Below are 12,887 nucleotides of genomic sequence, written 5' to 3'. Positions count from 1 at the left end.
GTCTGATTAGAGCACGCAAACAATGGAGCTCTGTTGAATGTATTACGTGCCAATTCCAGCACAAGTAACCCACTATATATCCCATGTGGGTTAAACATAAATGGCCCGATTCCGATAACCTGTTTAATATTGGTTTCCCAAGGCTTTTGACTTTGCTTTGGGAACAATTGGCATGTTTTGTTACTTTCAATATTTTCGCAACATAAATGTTTTTTCGAAGCAACAGTGACAGGAAACTGGGAAAAACTCCCTTCTCTTTTAACGTCCACCTGAACAAGCAGACAGGACCTCAGTTAAACACCTCATCCAACAAACAGTACCTCCAACAATGCAGCATTTCCCCCAAGCACTCCACTGGAGCTTCAGCCTATACCACATAAGTTCAAAGTTTCAACAAGGGGCTTGAATCCACAACCTTCTAACTCTAAGGTGAGAGAGTGCTACCAACTGAGCCAGGCTTGCACCCCATCGTCTATTTTATGTAATTCAGATATTAATGGAAAACACTTGTGACCAAAATTCCCTTCCACCTGCACAACTTGTCCGTTGTAATCCTGTTGTGTTTATATCACGTAAACTACTGGGCTTCAAGCGTAACAGCAATACCGTCGCATCCATTTTTGAGCAAGTAAGAAGATAAAAGAATGCAAGCAGTATAAAAAGAAGCTTATTCTGTGTGTTTCCTGGTTGCAATAATTTCATATGTAATTGCACCCTGACTGTACACAAGTCAATCGGCTTTTCAGATTGTATTTTACATGTGCAACCTGGGGCTGTACAAATAGATCTATACATATATATTTGTTTTTGTGTGCTACCACATTGTTGTGATACAAAGTTCCAGGAACTGGGATTACTTCCTGCTTACCACTTTGTCCGTGTTGTTGACATCCATCCTCTTCGCCCAATCTCCTGACGACCTCAAAATGCAACCTGTTTAATCAGTGAGTCATGGAAACTCTGAAGCCGTGTGGATTGTTAGCAACACACATGAGAAACACAATTAACTGCCGAATTCCAAGATCTGGCTTGCCAAGTGGCCCAGCAAATTTCCTTGCATTTAATAATATAATAATCCTTGCATTTGATATGGCGCTTTTCACGTCTTCTCGACGTCTCAAAGCATTTCACAGAATAGACTGCAAAGTGAATTGACCGTATATTTGTGGGCAAAACGCTTCTCAGCCAATTGCACACAGCAGTGTCCCACAAACAGTCGTAGATTGAAAATCACCAATTTATTATTGCTTTGTTTTTTTTGGAGGGATTATTATTAGGTGTGTGGAGTAAGGAAACTTGCCCAAGGTTTTGCCCTGCCTGGAATTGAACCCAGGTGTCTCGCTTGCAAGATGAGTGCTCTAACCATTGAGCTACAGGACTCCACAACATTTGACACAGTGCGTTTCACACCAGGATGTCATTGAGTTTGTATCATAGCGTTTCACAGGATTTACTGTAGAGTATTGACAGGTTATTTTGTCGGCGAACAGGGCAGGCAATTTGAGCACAGAAACATCTTGCAAACAGTCGTGTAGTTGAATGACCAATTTTATCTTGGAGATTGTTGGCCAGTGAACCAGGAATAATTCACAGTTTTGTTTTTAAGTAATGTCGGGGGATCTCGAATGTCCACCTGAACAGGCAGACGGGTCTTGAAGTCTCATTCAAAGAACAGCACCTCCAACAATGCAGCGCTGACCTAGAACTGTTTTAGAGTGTCAGTCTAGACTGCGAAAGTTTTGAAACCATAATCTTCTGACTGAGAGGTGGGAGTGTTTCTGGCTAAGGTGGGCTGAATTTGGAAAAAACATACTTTTCCTCTCCACTCTTCCTTTCCCTCACCTCCTTTTTTCCAAAAGAGGTTTCTTAAGTCTTATTGTGAAAGTCTTATTCTGACAATCATGGAATTCATTGTACTTCAATCAGGGAAGTATCAGAAATCTACTCTTCTTTCATCCTACAGAGCAAAAGTCCAGATATCCCATGCTTTCGTGGTCTATCCTTTTTCTATTCTGGACAAGGCTGATATGGTTCCATGACATCTAGGAATGTCTTATCCCCTGATATATAAGCTTATAATAATCACTTATATATAAAATATTATAATTATATTAATTATAATCACGCCTGATAATAATCCCTCAAGAAAAAAAACAATAATAAATTGGTCATTTCAATTCACGACTGTTTGTGGGACACTGCTGTGCACAATTGGCTGCTGCATTTCGCCCACAAATATACAGTCAATTCACTTTCCAGTCTATTCTGTGAAGAGCTTTGAGACGTCGAGAAGACGTGAAAAGTGCTATATCAAATGCAAGGATTATTATTATTATTATTGTTATTATGTTATCGCTGTTGCTTCCTTTAGCTCTGTATGCTTGTATGTTTCCTTCCCTTTGTTTGATAAAGTTTGATAAAATGCCAGGAATCCTGGATCTCCCAGGTCAAATGGGCTCTGAGGAGATGGGCCGGTTGATCTGCAGTAATCCAACACATTGCATGACTGGTCTTTTTGGCTTACCAACCAGGCCCCAAAGGGGTGGACATGACCCTACAAGCTTTAATTAGTGGAAACTGTCTTGAATTGTAAGCTGTGTGGTTGGGTGTGTTACACTGTTTAACGTCTTAAAGTATTGGGTGTAACATGGATTGGATCCCTTTGTCCTCCCTTCATTTGTAAACGTCTCCCACTCTCTGTTCTTCTGACTTTGGGCTACTACTTATCCCTCATATCCTCCATCACACCATCAGAGGCCAAACCTTCAGCCACTCTTGCCCTCTGCTCCATGAGGACTCTCCTATACATAATAATAATAATAATAATAATTCTTGCATACAGTGCATCATCAACTTATTGAAACATCGCAAAGTGCTTCACAGAATATACTGTAAAGTTTGAAATGACATTCTGTTCATCTGCGACCAGAGCTCCCTCAGCCTCCTCGTCCTCCTCGTCCTCTCTGCTGCCTTCGACACCGTTGACCACTCTAACCTCATCCACTGCCTCTCCTCTCACCTCAACCTTCACGGCTCTGTGCTTAACTGGTTCAGATCATATCTCACACCGCCTCCACTTCACCTCCACAAATAGTTTCTCCTCCAGCCCCCGCACCGTCTTGTGTGACGTTCCTCAGGGCTCTGTCCTTGGTCCCCTCCTCTTCAATATCTATATGCTCCCTCTTGGTAACATCATCCACAGACATGGGGTCAACTTGCACATGATTGCAGATGACACCCAACTCTACCTCTCTGCCTCCAGCTTTGACTTCAAGTCCTGGATGAGAGCTAACTTTCTTCTGTTGAACATCAACAAGACTGAGGCTCTCCTGATTGGCTCCCGTCAGTGCCTCCATACCTCAGGCGCTGACATTATCACCATCCATGGTTGTACACTCCACCTGACTGAGCCAGTCTGGAACCTTGGCGTCTTGTTTGACCCTCACTTATCCTTTCTACCCCACATCCATGCCATGACCCGCTTTGCCTTCCCCCACCTTGCAACATCACCCGGCTCCGCCACTGTCACACGCTGCAGGCCACTGAAACCCTCATACACGCATTCATAACATTGAGGCTTGACTATGCAAACTCCTTGTTTGTCTCTGCCCCCAAACTCTCTGGAACTCCATCCCACAGTCTCTCCGCCTCGCCCACTCCCTTGCCTCCTTCAAGACCCATCTCAAGATCCTCCTTTCCGACTGTGCTTTCGATCGCCCTCCTTCCCCCACCACTGGCCTCCACCCTTCCCAATCCTGACCCCCAGTTCGGGTCCGAAACACTGATTATCCAGCGCCTTGTGGCGTCCTCCAAACATGAAAGGCGCTATACATATGTGATTTTGTTGTTGTTGTTGTTAAGTGAATTGACTGAGATATGTTCCTGACGTGAAAGGCGCTATACAAATATAATTTGTTGTTGTTGTATATTCTGTGGGCGAAACGCAGCAGCCAATTGCGCGCAGCAGAGTCCCACAAACAGTCTGGGATGGAGTGACCAATTTTTTTTTCCAAAATGTCAACAAACAAGATGCAGAACATAAATCTCACCAAAGGAAATTGAATACGTTTTTGTAATTTTGAAAAAAAAATACTGCTGCATTTCACCCACAAATTTCCAGTCAATTCATTATACGATATAATCTATGAAGCGCCTTGAGACATCTTAATAATAATAATAATAATCCTTGCATTTGATATAGCGCTTTTCACGTCAGGAGGACGTCCCAAAGCGCTTCACAGAACACACTGTAAAGTGAATTGACTGTATATTTGTGGGCGAACGCGGCAGCCAATTGCGCACAGCAATGTCCCACAAACAGTCGTAGATTGAAAATGACCAATTTATTATTGTTTTTGGGTTTTGGACATGATAAGATGCCATATCAAATGGAATGATGATTATTTTATTATTATTATTAAGAGTGAGGGAAAAACTGAACTCAAAAGTACAGGAGCCCAGCACCTTGCCAGCTTGTAAGCAACACGGTTTGATATATAAAACTTTATATATATATATATACACACACACATACACCAATAGGAAAACAAAAGAAACGACATCAACTTCAAGAAACCTTAGACTAGGGAGTTTCTAGGGAGGGAGAGAGGGAGATTAAATGTGATCCTGCAAGAACCTTTAGCCAACCCGAACCCAAACCGGTTGGTGGAGTCCGAGAATAGCTCGTGGGGAGTGTAAATGGGTGAACAACAACATCAAGATTCCATTTATAGAGCGCCTTTCACGTCGGGAGGACGTCCCAAGGCGCTGGACAGTTGGGTCGGGACCCGAGCAGTGGGGGAAATGGTCAGGGTGAGGGGAGGGAAGGGAGCGAGGGGGGGGGGGTGAGTTGGTCAGTGTGAGGGGAGGGAAGGGAGGGAGCGAGGGTGGGGGGAGATGGTCAGGGTGAGGGCAGGGAAAGGAGGGAGCGAGGAGGGGGAGGGAGATGGTCAGGGTGAGGGGAGGGAAGGGAGGGAGCGAGGAGGGGGGGGGGGGGGGGGGGGGGGGGGGGGGGGGGGGGGGGGGGGGGGGGGGGGGGGGGGGGGGGGGGGGGGGGGGGGGGGGGGGGGGGGGGGGGGGGGGGGGGGGGGGGGGGGGGGGGGGGGGGGGGAGACGGTCAGGGTGAGGGGAGGGAAGGGAGGGAGCGAGGAGGGGGGGGGAGACGGTCAGGGTGAGGGGAGGGAAGGGAGGGAGCGAGGAGGGGGTAGAGAGTCGAGAGGGGAGCTGAAGGCTCGGTCGAAGAGAAAGGTCTTGAGACCGGCCTTGAAGGAGGAAAGGGAGGAGGCGGCGAAATAAACGACGAATAAATGTGAACGTGATGGGGAGGGAGTTAAGGGCAGTCGGTTTGCCAGTCGGTAGCACTGTGTCCCGCCCTGGAGCCCACGGGCCATTCATTCATTCTTCATTCATTCATTCATTCATTCATTCACTGCCCATCGGGTTCATTCATTAAAATCCTGGTCCCGCCCCCCATTGTTGCGAGTTGAGTGACGTCAGCGCCAGTGTAGCCAACCTCAGCCTCAGCGTCACTGCTCACTACTCCCGAACCCCATCACCGACTGTCTCTCTCTCTCCTCCTCCTCTTCTTCTTCTTCTTTCCTCTTCTCTCCTCGCGGACGATCGCAAAGTTTCCCGCAGCTCTGCCAAGAACCGCCCCCCCCCCCCCCCCCCCAATCTAGCAGCGTTGGTTGTGGTTCCACACTCTCCTCCTCCTCCTTCTCCTCCTCACCATCTCTCATCTCTCATCTCTCTCTCAAACCCACCACCAACCCAAAACTATTCGAGGTAGGTGTTGGCCAAAATTAAACTTTTAATACGTTTATTTTTTTGGAAGTGTTTCCTTCACCTTCTCTCTCTCTCTCTCTCTCTCTGTGTCTGTGTGTGTGTGTGTTGCCTACAAAACCCAACGTACAAGGACGACGAGAGGAAAGCTTGCAGGAGCCCCCAAACTCAGCTGTGCTGGTTGCTAATGGCAGCTGGACCTGTTGCCATGGGGAAGTCTGGTTAGAGTTGTGGTTTTGCTTTGCTGGTGGCTGGAAGTAGGATGGCCACACAGATATCCGCTCTTTTCCTCCCAAGTAAAGATCAGCAGTAAGATGTGTGGAGGGGGACGTGTGCTTCTGTGTGTGTGTGTGTGTGTGTAGGGGGGGGGGGGGTGGAGGGACTGGATATGCTGCTGAATAAAATATAAAACATTGCATTTACAAAGCCCTGATCGCTTCAGGAAAACTGACCTCTGTTTACTATCAGGTAACAAACAGAAAACTGCAACGGTAAGTTAACATGTTCCCAATCCGGTTGCTCCCCGAGGCAACTCCTGTTTTACTGACTGCTTTGTATGTCTTGGTCTGTCTTGTTCAGCAGTGTAAATACTATACATTTAGTTTGGTTAGTTATGTGGGAGGTTTGGCACATGTTTCCTTGGTGGCTTTTGTTTGCCACAATGGTAGATGCTTTATGCATTTATTTATGCAAAGCTATTTATAAACGTAGTGAGATGTTGGGCAAATATAGTAAAAAGTGACAGGTAATGGAGATTCACTGAGCATCAGTGTATTTACTGACAATAACTATCCTGCCTGGAGGGTGCTATTTTAATGCAAGTTGTGTTGTGGTTGTGTTCCGATGGTAATTATCCCCTTTCTGTATTTTAATTTTGATGCGTTGTATTTTTTTCTGAGAGGCAAGAAATCTGGTTGTGTACCATCTTGAAAATCCGATGCCTTTTTCTCTCTCTCTTTTCGCTCTCTGAATTGGTTTTGTTATGTTTTTTTAATATTCATACAAAGTCGGAGGCAAAATAATGGTTTCACTTTACCTAACTACTGAAAAGGTGTGTTTTCGTTCACTACTGTAGTGCCTTTTGCAGAGGCAAATCTGGTTCAGCATTTGGTTTGGAAAGTCGTTTGTTATTTTTATCACGATAACATCATCCACAAGTGAGACAATAACTATTACAATTTAATTGTATCATATGTTTACTACCACAAGCTTATAATGGAGAACTTCTGCTTGCTCTGTGCACAAGGATCCAAGCTGTTATGTGGTCATGTGTCAGTGTTCAATTTCGGGACAGCTTGGTAATGCTTGGAATGGTTTATATGAAAAAAAGGGCAATTTTTTTTATTTTCAAATGAAGGGCTTTATTCGAAATGTTCATAGTCTGAGCTCAGTCTAGGCGAATGCTCAGGTGTGGTATTGAAGGAGCGCTGCATTGTTGGAGGTGCCATTCCTCAGATGAAACTGTGAAACTGTGCCTGTTCAGGTGGATGTTAAAGATCCCACAACACTATTTGAAAAGAGAATGGAGAGTGTCTCTCTCTCTCTCTCGCTCTCTCCCCCGGTCGGTGTCCTGGCCAACAATACCTCAGATAAAATCGGTCAGCGCTTCATAGCTGTTTGTGGTGTGTGAAGGTCGGCTGCCCCGTTTTCAAATCGGCTAAACTTGCTCGGGATACATCAGAAGACAATGATCCGTAGCCAGCTGCGAAGCCTGATTTTTATTTTTACAAGTGAGCCGGGCCAACGCACGAGTGACGAAGCGGCATGTGAGTTATATCCAGGGTTACAAGTGGAAATAGAAACCAGACGGCTGTAGCCAGCTGTCATTTATCTTGTTCAGTTCATCGTCCGTCCTTTGTGTGCTATCTGGATATGAGAGCGCGCTGATACAAGCCGGTCCCTGTAGCACAGCAGAAATCGCTGAGTTGTTTCTGAGCAGCTTTGGGGCGAGGAGGCATTGCCAACTGCACAGGACTGGTAGAGAGGCACAACCTGGAAGCGATTTGGTGAGCTCGGTTGCTTTAGCTTTTTAATGAACTTTCCTTTGTCTCTTGCGTCTCTGCTGTTGGAAGGTAAGGAGAAGAGGGGGTGGGGGGGATCCTGAGCTCCCTCGGGAAGGGACTCAACATCCTTCAGGAGGGAAGTGTGTGAGAGACGGGAAACACCGCTGGAAAAGGAAGGTGGGGATGTGGAAACTGGGAATGTTGTTCTTTTTTTTCTCTATGTTGTTCATAAGCCGTTGGACGAGTTAAATCCTTCAAAATCTTATTTCCTTATGTGAAGCAACAAAGACCTGGGACGGAATTCGGTTGGGATTCAGAAAAGCACTCACTCTGAATGAAAAAGAGAAGCTGCTTGAACTTGCTTAAGGTTTCTGATGCCATTATTTTTTTTTGGTCAGCCTGAGGGGTGTCTGACACATGCAGAAACCCATCATCAGGTTTAGAAGTATCCAGACCAGACCGAGACTCAGTTCCACATATGAGGGCTGTCTACATGTGGATATTTCCCTATGGAATGGAATGCCAAATAATAATAATACTAATAATCCTTGTATTTGATATAGTGCCTTATCACGTCTTCGAGACGTCACAAAGCGCTTCACAGAATATACTGCAAATTGAATTGACTGTACATTTTGTGGGTGAAATTATGCACGAAAATGCGCGTATTATTATTATTATTATTATTATTATGCACACTCCCTCCAAAGAGGGACTCACTCTGTTTCCCGAATTCTGAAGTGTGTTAGCCCCGAGAGGTGGGGACCTTAGAACGTGTGACGTGGTAACGGTTGGAGTTTAACTAACTAAAACCGCATAGCTTGCCATTTCGAGTGCTGTCTGGCAAGTTTCCTGCTGCTTGTCCACCTGGGTCCACCCTCACTGTGAGACTTTTGGCTTGCAGGGTTGGACAGGAGCTGAGAGGAAAGAATCCCAAACAGCCACCAATTTGACTTCAAAGTCCAATGCTGAGTATAATGCACCTGGTAGACAGTAAAGTCTTTAGAGGGATGCTTTCTCTGATAAGGAATCTGTTGCGCTCGCTACAAAAAAAATGTCTTCTACATGATCTCACCGCATCTGCACATAAGATGGAACTTGTTAAGCTACTTAATTAGCACACTTCACAGTGTGACACAACTAGCTACGGATGCACAGCTTTTAACTTTGTAGAAATGTAAAGCGCTAGAAATATTTCATGTGAAAGGTACTACCCGAATGCTAGTCTGCTGTCAAGCCTGGCATGATATGTTTGCAATATTGATGCAGGCCGTTTCGAGTCAAAAGAGCTGAAGTGCGACCTCAGTACAGGATGGTAATTCACCGACCATCAGGGCTTCAAGCACTCCGAGACCCTGAAGTGCGCTATATAAATTGTTATATGTCCTTGCATTTGATATAGCGCCTCATCACCTTAACACTGCAAACTTGCCTCTCTCCCTCCGTTCTCCATTATTTTCAACAGTAAAGCAATGGCTGGTTATAATGATAATAATCATTACCACAGTGTAGTGTGGCGCCACCCCAAAGCGAGTTAAATAACATAGGTGTTTATATTCCTTAGAATTCCCAAATTGTTCAAGCAATGACATTGCATGTTGGGACAGTACCAGAGGGTGGTGCATCTTGAGACATGTAACAGGGCACAAAGTCCTCACGGGTATTAACATCCACCTCATCCCATGGGCTGAATTCAATCGCTCAGGTTCGCAGGATTTCACCAAAGCACCTCTTTAGGCAGGACTGGACTTGCTGTCAGAGATGCTGCTTCAGCTGTTACTTTTAATCACGCCAGCTCCTCCAATATGGAAATGTTCTGGTCGCTGCAGACGAGTTTACACTTGTTTTAGGTGAAGTAGCAGCATCTCTCTAGAGAATATACTCCCTGGCGCTTGGTTCAAAATTGAGAAGGAAGAAATATTCCTCCTAAAACTGACTCGCCCCAAGAGAGGTTAGGACGAGGAAAGACCTTTGACAGGTACATGATGTTTTTTGGCATTCTTTACTCTTGCTGTTTGAGTAGCCTTGTAAATAATAATAATATAAGAACTTAGCACCTTAACACTACAAACTTGGCTCTCTCCTTCCGTCCTCTATTGTTTTCAGCAGTAAAGCAATGCCTGGTTATAATAATCATAATCCTTGAATTTGATATAGCACCTTATCACAGCTTTGAGAGTCTCAAAGCACTTCACAGAATATAATGTAAAGTGAATTGACTGTCTATTTTGTGGGCAAAACGTGGCAGCCAATTGCGACCAGCAGTGTCCCACAAACCGTCATGAATTGAGTGACCCAATTTTTTTTGAATTTTTTTTGAAGGGATTATTACTCCCGGAGAAGCCAATCGACTAACCAAGTTGCTACCTACTGATAGGTAAACAGAGACGTGTGGAGTAAGGAAACTTGTCCAACGTTTCGCCCTGCCCGGGAATCAAACCCAGGTCCTCTCGCTTGCGAGGTGAGTGCTCTAACCACTGAGTTACAGGACTCCACGTTGGTATGGAACTCTCTTCCTCTATTCCTCCGCCTTGCTCCTTCCTTCCCCATCTTCAGGTTACACCTGAAGACCTTCCTCTTTGACCGTGCCTACAGTCACCTCCCCCCGCCTCGCCATCGTGCTCCGCATCTGTCAAGCGCTCTGAGACGCTACCCTGCCTGAGGGAAGCTATATAAATGCAAGCTTGTTGTTTTGGATCAAGTGAGCAGACGAGGCGTAGTTCTAGAGTGACGTTCCTCTAAAAAGAGCGTTTCCTTGTTGACATGCCTGGCATTTTCTTGAAGGCTGGTTCTTACCCTGCTGTTGACAGGAGAGGGAATCATTGTGGAAAATGCACAAGCATTTTACCGTCCTCTTCCCACTCGGAAAATTATAGGCATTGTTGGGCACGATTTATATACCTATAAATAGAGGTTACCAAGATTTATTAGTCCTCTTGAGATTTCAAAGGCACTCCAATAAATTTGATGGTGACATGATGATATGTGTGAAATGCTTTCATTGTGAATATTTTCAGACATAAAATGGTCACAAGGAACTGAATGATGGAGGATAATAATAATAACCTTTGCATTAGGATTCAACGCCTTTCACATCAGGAGGACGTCTCAAAGTGCTGCACACTGAAGTGCAATGACTTGTATAAGTTTGTAGGTGAGCTATAATGTAAAAAGTGAGGACTTTTGTAAGTATTTTTTTCCCCTCTTTTTCTCTTTAAGATGTTTCCTTCCCCCTCCCCATCACCACATAATTCTAAGTAAACCGTGAACGCAGAATGATGACCCGATATGTCTGTTATTTGTAGTTTGATAGCTCCACTGCTCATTTGGAACGACCTCCAATCAATCGTTGTGTGAGAAATCTAATGTTGACGTATATTGTGTACAGTGCGGTATAATTACTTTACAGACTCATTCCCTGTAATTATCTACCATATCCACCCTTCTACTGCTTTTTAAGTTGATCCCGTGAAGCCTGCTCTACGTTGTGTGTGCTGGAGGCTAGCGTGGACTGTTAGTTTGAGAGGGCTGATGGTGCTTGTGTGGTTGGGTGTGAGAGGGAGGGAAGGGCTTTTTTTTGTTGCAATTAACAACACGTGTTTGCTGTTAAATTTTTCTCCAAAACCTTGTTCAAGAGCGCAGAACAGTAAAACATAGCAAATCTCTGTTCAACCCATTGAGTCTATTGGCTCGATGGGCTCTTCTTGTGCTCACCTGTGGCCTGCCGAAGAGCCATTCTTCGTTCGCAACGTCTCTTGTGAATTTTGAGGCCAAATTGTTGTTGTTATAGTTGTTGTTGTTCAGGTGCCCAAAGGGGTTGTCCTGGTATAAAAGGGATTTTTGAAAAAAAAATTGTGATTAGTGAAAGGAATGTAAACGTTTCCTTTTAATTCTCCTTGATCCATTTCTGTTTCCATGCTCGCAACTCCCTCGCAGCCTGAAGTGGAATGTGAGACTCCAGCCTCCAGGAAATCTCCATTTGTTATAAAGAAGGAGGCGAGACAGTTCACCTGATTAGATGCTTCCTGGAACTAGGCCGACTGCGCAAATTCCGCTTCACTTCCTTCTCCCCCTCAAGCACACGCACACGTAAACACACCGCCCTCTCTATCACTATAGTAACATTAGCCCTGGTAACATGAGGGTGAGTATGCTACCTCTTAGTTTCAATCCCCATGGCATCGGCAGTCGAAGGAATGCCGCGGAATCCGGCCAAGTAATCAGAGAGTTCCCAAGGCTTTTAATCTTTAATAATAATAATAATAATAACCCTTACATTTCACATAGTGCTTTGTGGTGCAGTCTAGGACTTTGTGCGTGCAATTTGTGGGCGCTGGTAGTACGCCTGCTCGAAGCTGTGTGGGAGCCAGTCGTCGGAAGTGTTTTGCGCGTGAACGAGCTGGCCACGGTTCCACACAGCTGCTCGATTCCCCCTCCGTTGCCAGACCATTCCGGCTCACAGCATAAATGTCGAGAGCAGGATCTCAGCATCTGACATCAGTGCTGTGCTCCCCTGCCTGGACTTTTATGGAGAGGCGTGGAACAGCGGAGAGCTCTGACATTTTCTGCCTTGCCGTTGCATTCGAGTTGCTCACCGACCTGATATATATGTGCGCGTGTGTGTAATCCGAATGTTATCAGCGCTAATATTACCAGTGGGGAAGCGAGGGAGGTGTGTGGGTGTCCATATGGCCAACAACTCTCCTTCTAAGTTGGTGATTCACTTCATTGGCTGTTTGTGGGTAAATTGGCTGCAGCTCTTGCCTGCAAATACACGGTCACTACACTTGGTAGCAATTCATATGAGAAATTTCAGCTTTACAGGAAGTATATTAAACTCAAGCATGGATATAAACTGTCTGCCAATAGCGCTGTGAACGTAATTCCCCTTTTTGTTGGTGGTTTGACTCCTATGTTTAATGCTAATTACTTGTGGCCTTCAGTCGATGAGGTTTCAGCACCTGTACCATTATTCTTATTTGCAACAGCGTGCACAGAGCAGTGTGAAAGTCAGTGGACGGTACCCGAAACTCTGGAACACTCTCCTTCGATCCCTCCGCCTTGCCCCCTCCTTCCCCATATTCAGGTGGTGCCTGAAGATCT

At 45.3% G+C, this 12,887-nt stretch overlaps 1 protein-coding gene across 2 annotated transcripts in view; it reads left to right on the top strand.

Annotated features, from left to right (window-relative positions):
• The first annotated feature begins 5,682 nt into the window (after positions 1-5,682).
• LOC103172046 (rho GTPase-activating protein 40) overlaps positions 5,683-12,887 on the top strand; it is a 44,788-nt gene continuing 37,583 nt past the window's right edge. Inside the window, exon 1 of one of the 2 annotated variants that reach the window (XM_007884866.2) lies at positions 5,683-5,784. The gene's annotated coding sequence lies outside the window, so the exon portion shown is untranslated. Of the gene's footprint in view, positions 5,785-7,405; positions 7,788-12,887 lie in introns of those variants that run through there. The other variant, XM_007884859.2, reaches the window with a different exon arrangement.

Source organism: Callorhinchus milii, unplaced genomic scaffold (genome assembly GCF_018977255.1).
Source record: "Callorhinchus milii isolate IMCB2004 unplaced genomic scaffold, IMCB_Cmil_1.0 Scaffold18, whole genome shotgun sequence".
NCBI classification, from domain to species: domain Eukaryota; kingdom Metazoa; phylum Chordata; class Chondrichthyes; order Chimaeriformes; family Callorhinchidae; genus Callorhinchus; species Callorhinchus milii.
The sequence above is the reverse complement of the archived record's forward strand: the minus strand, read 5'-3'. Positions and strand labels throughout refer to the sequence as shown.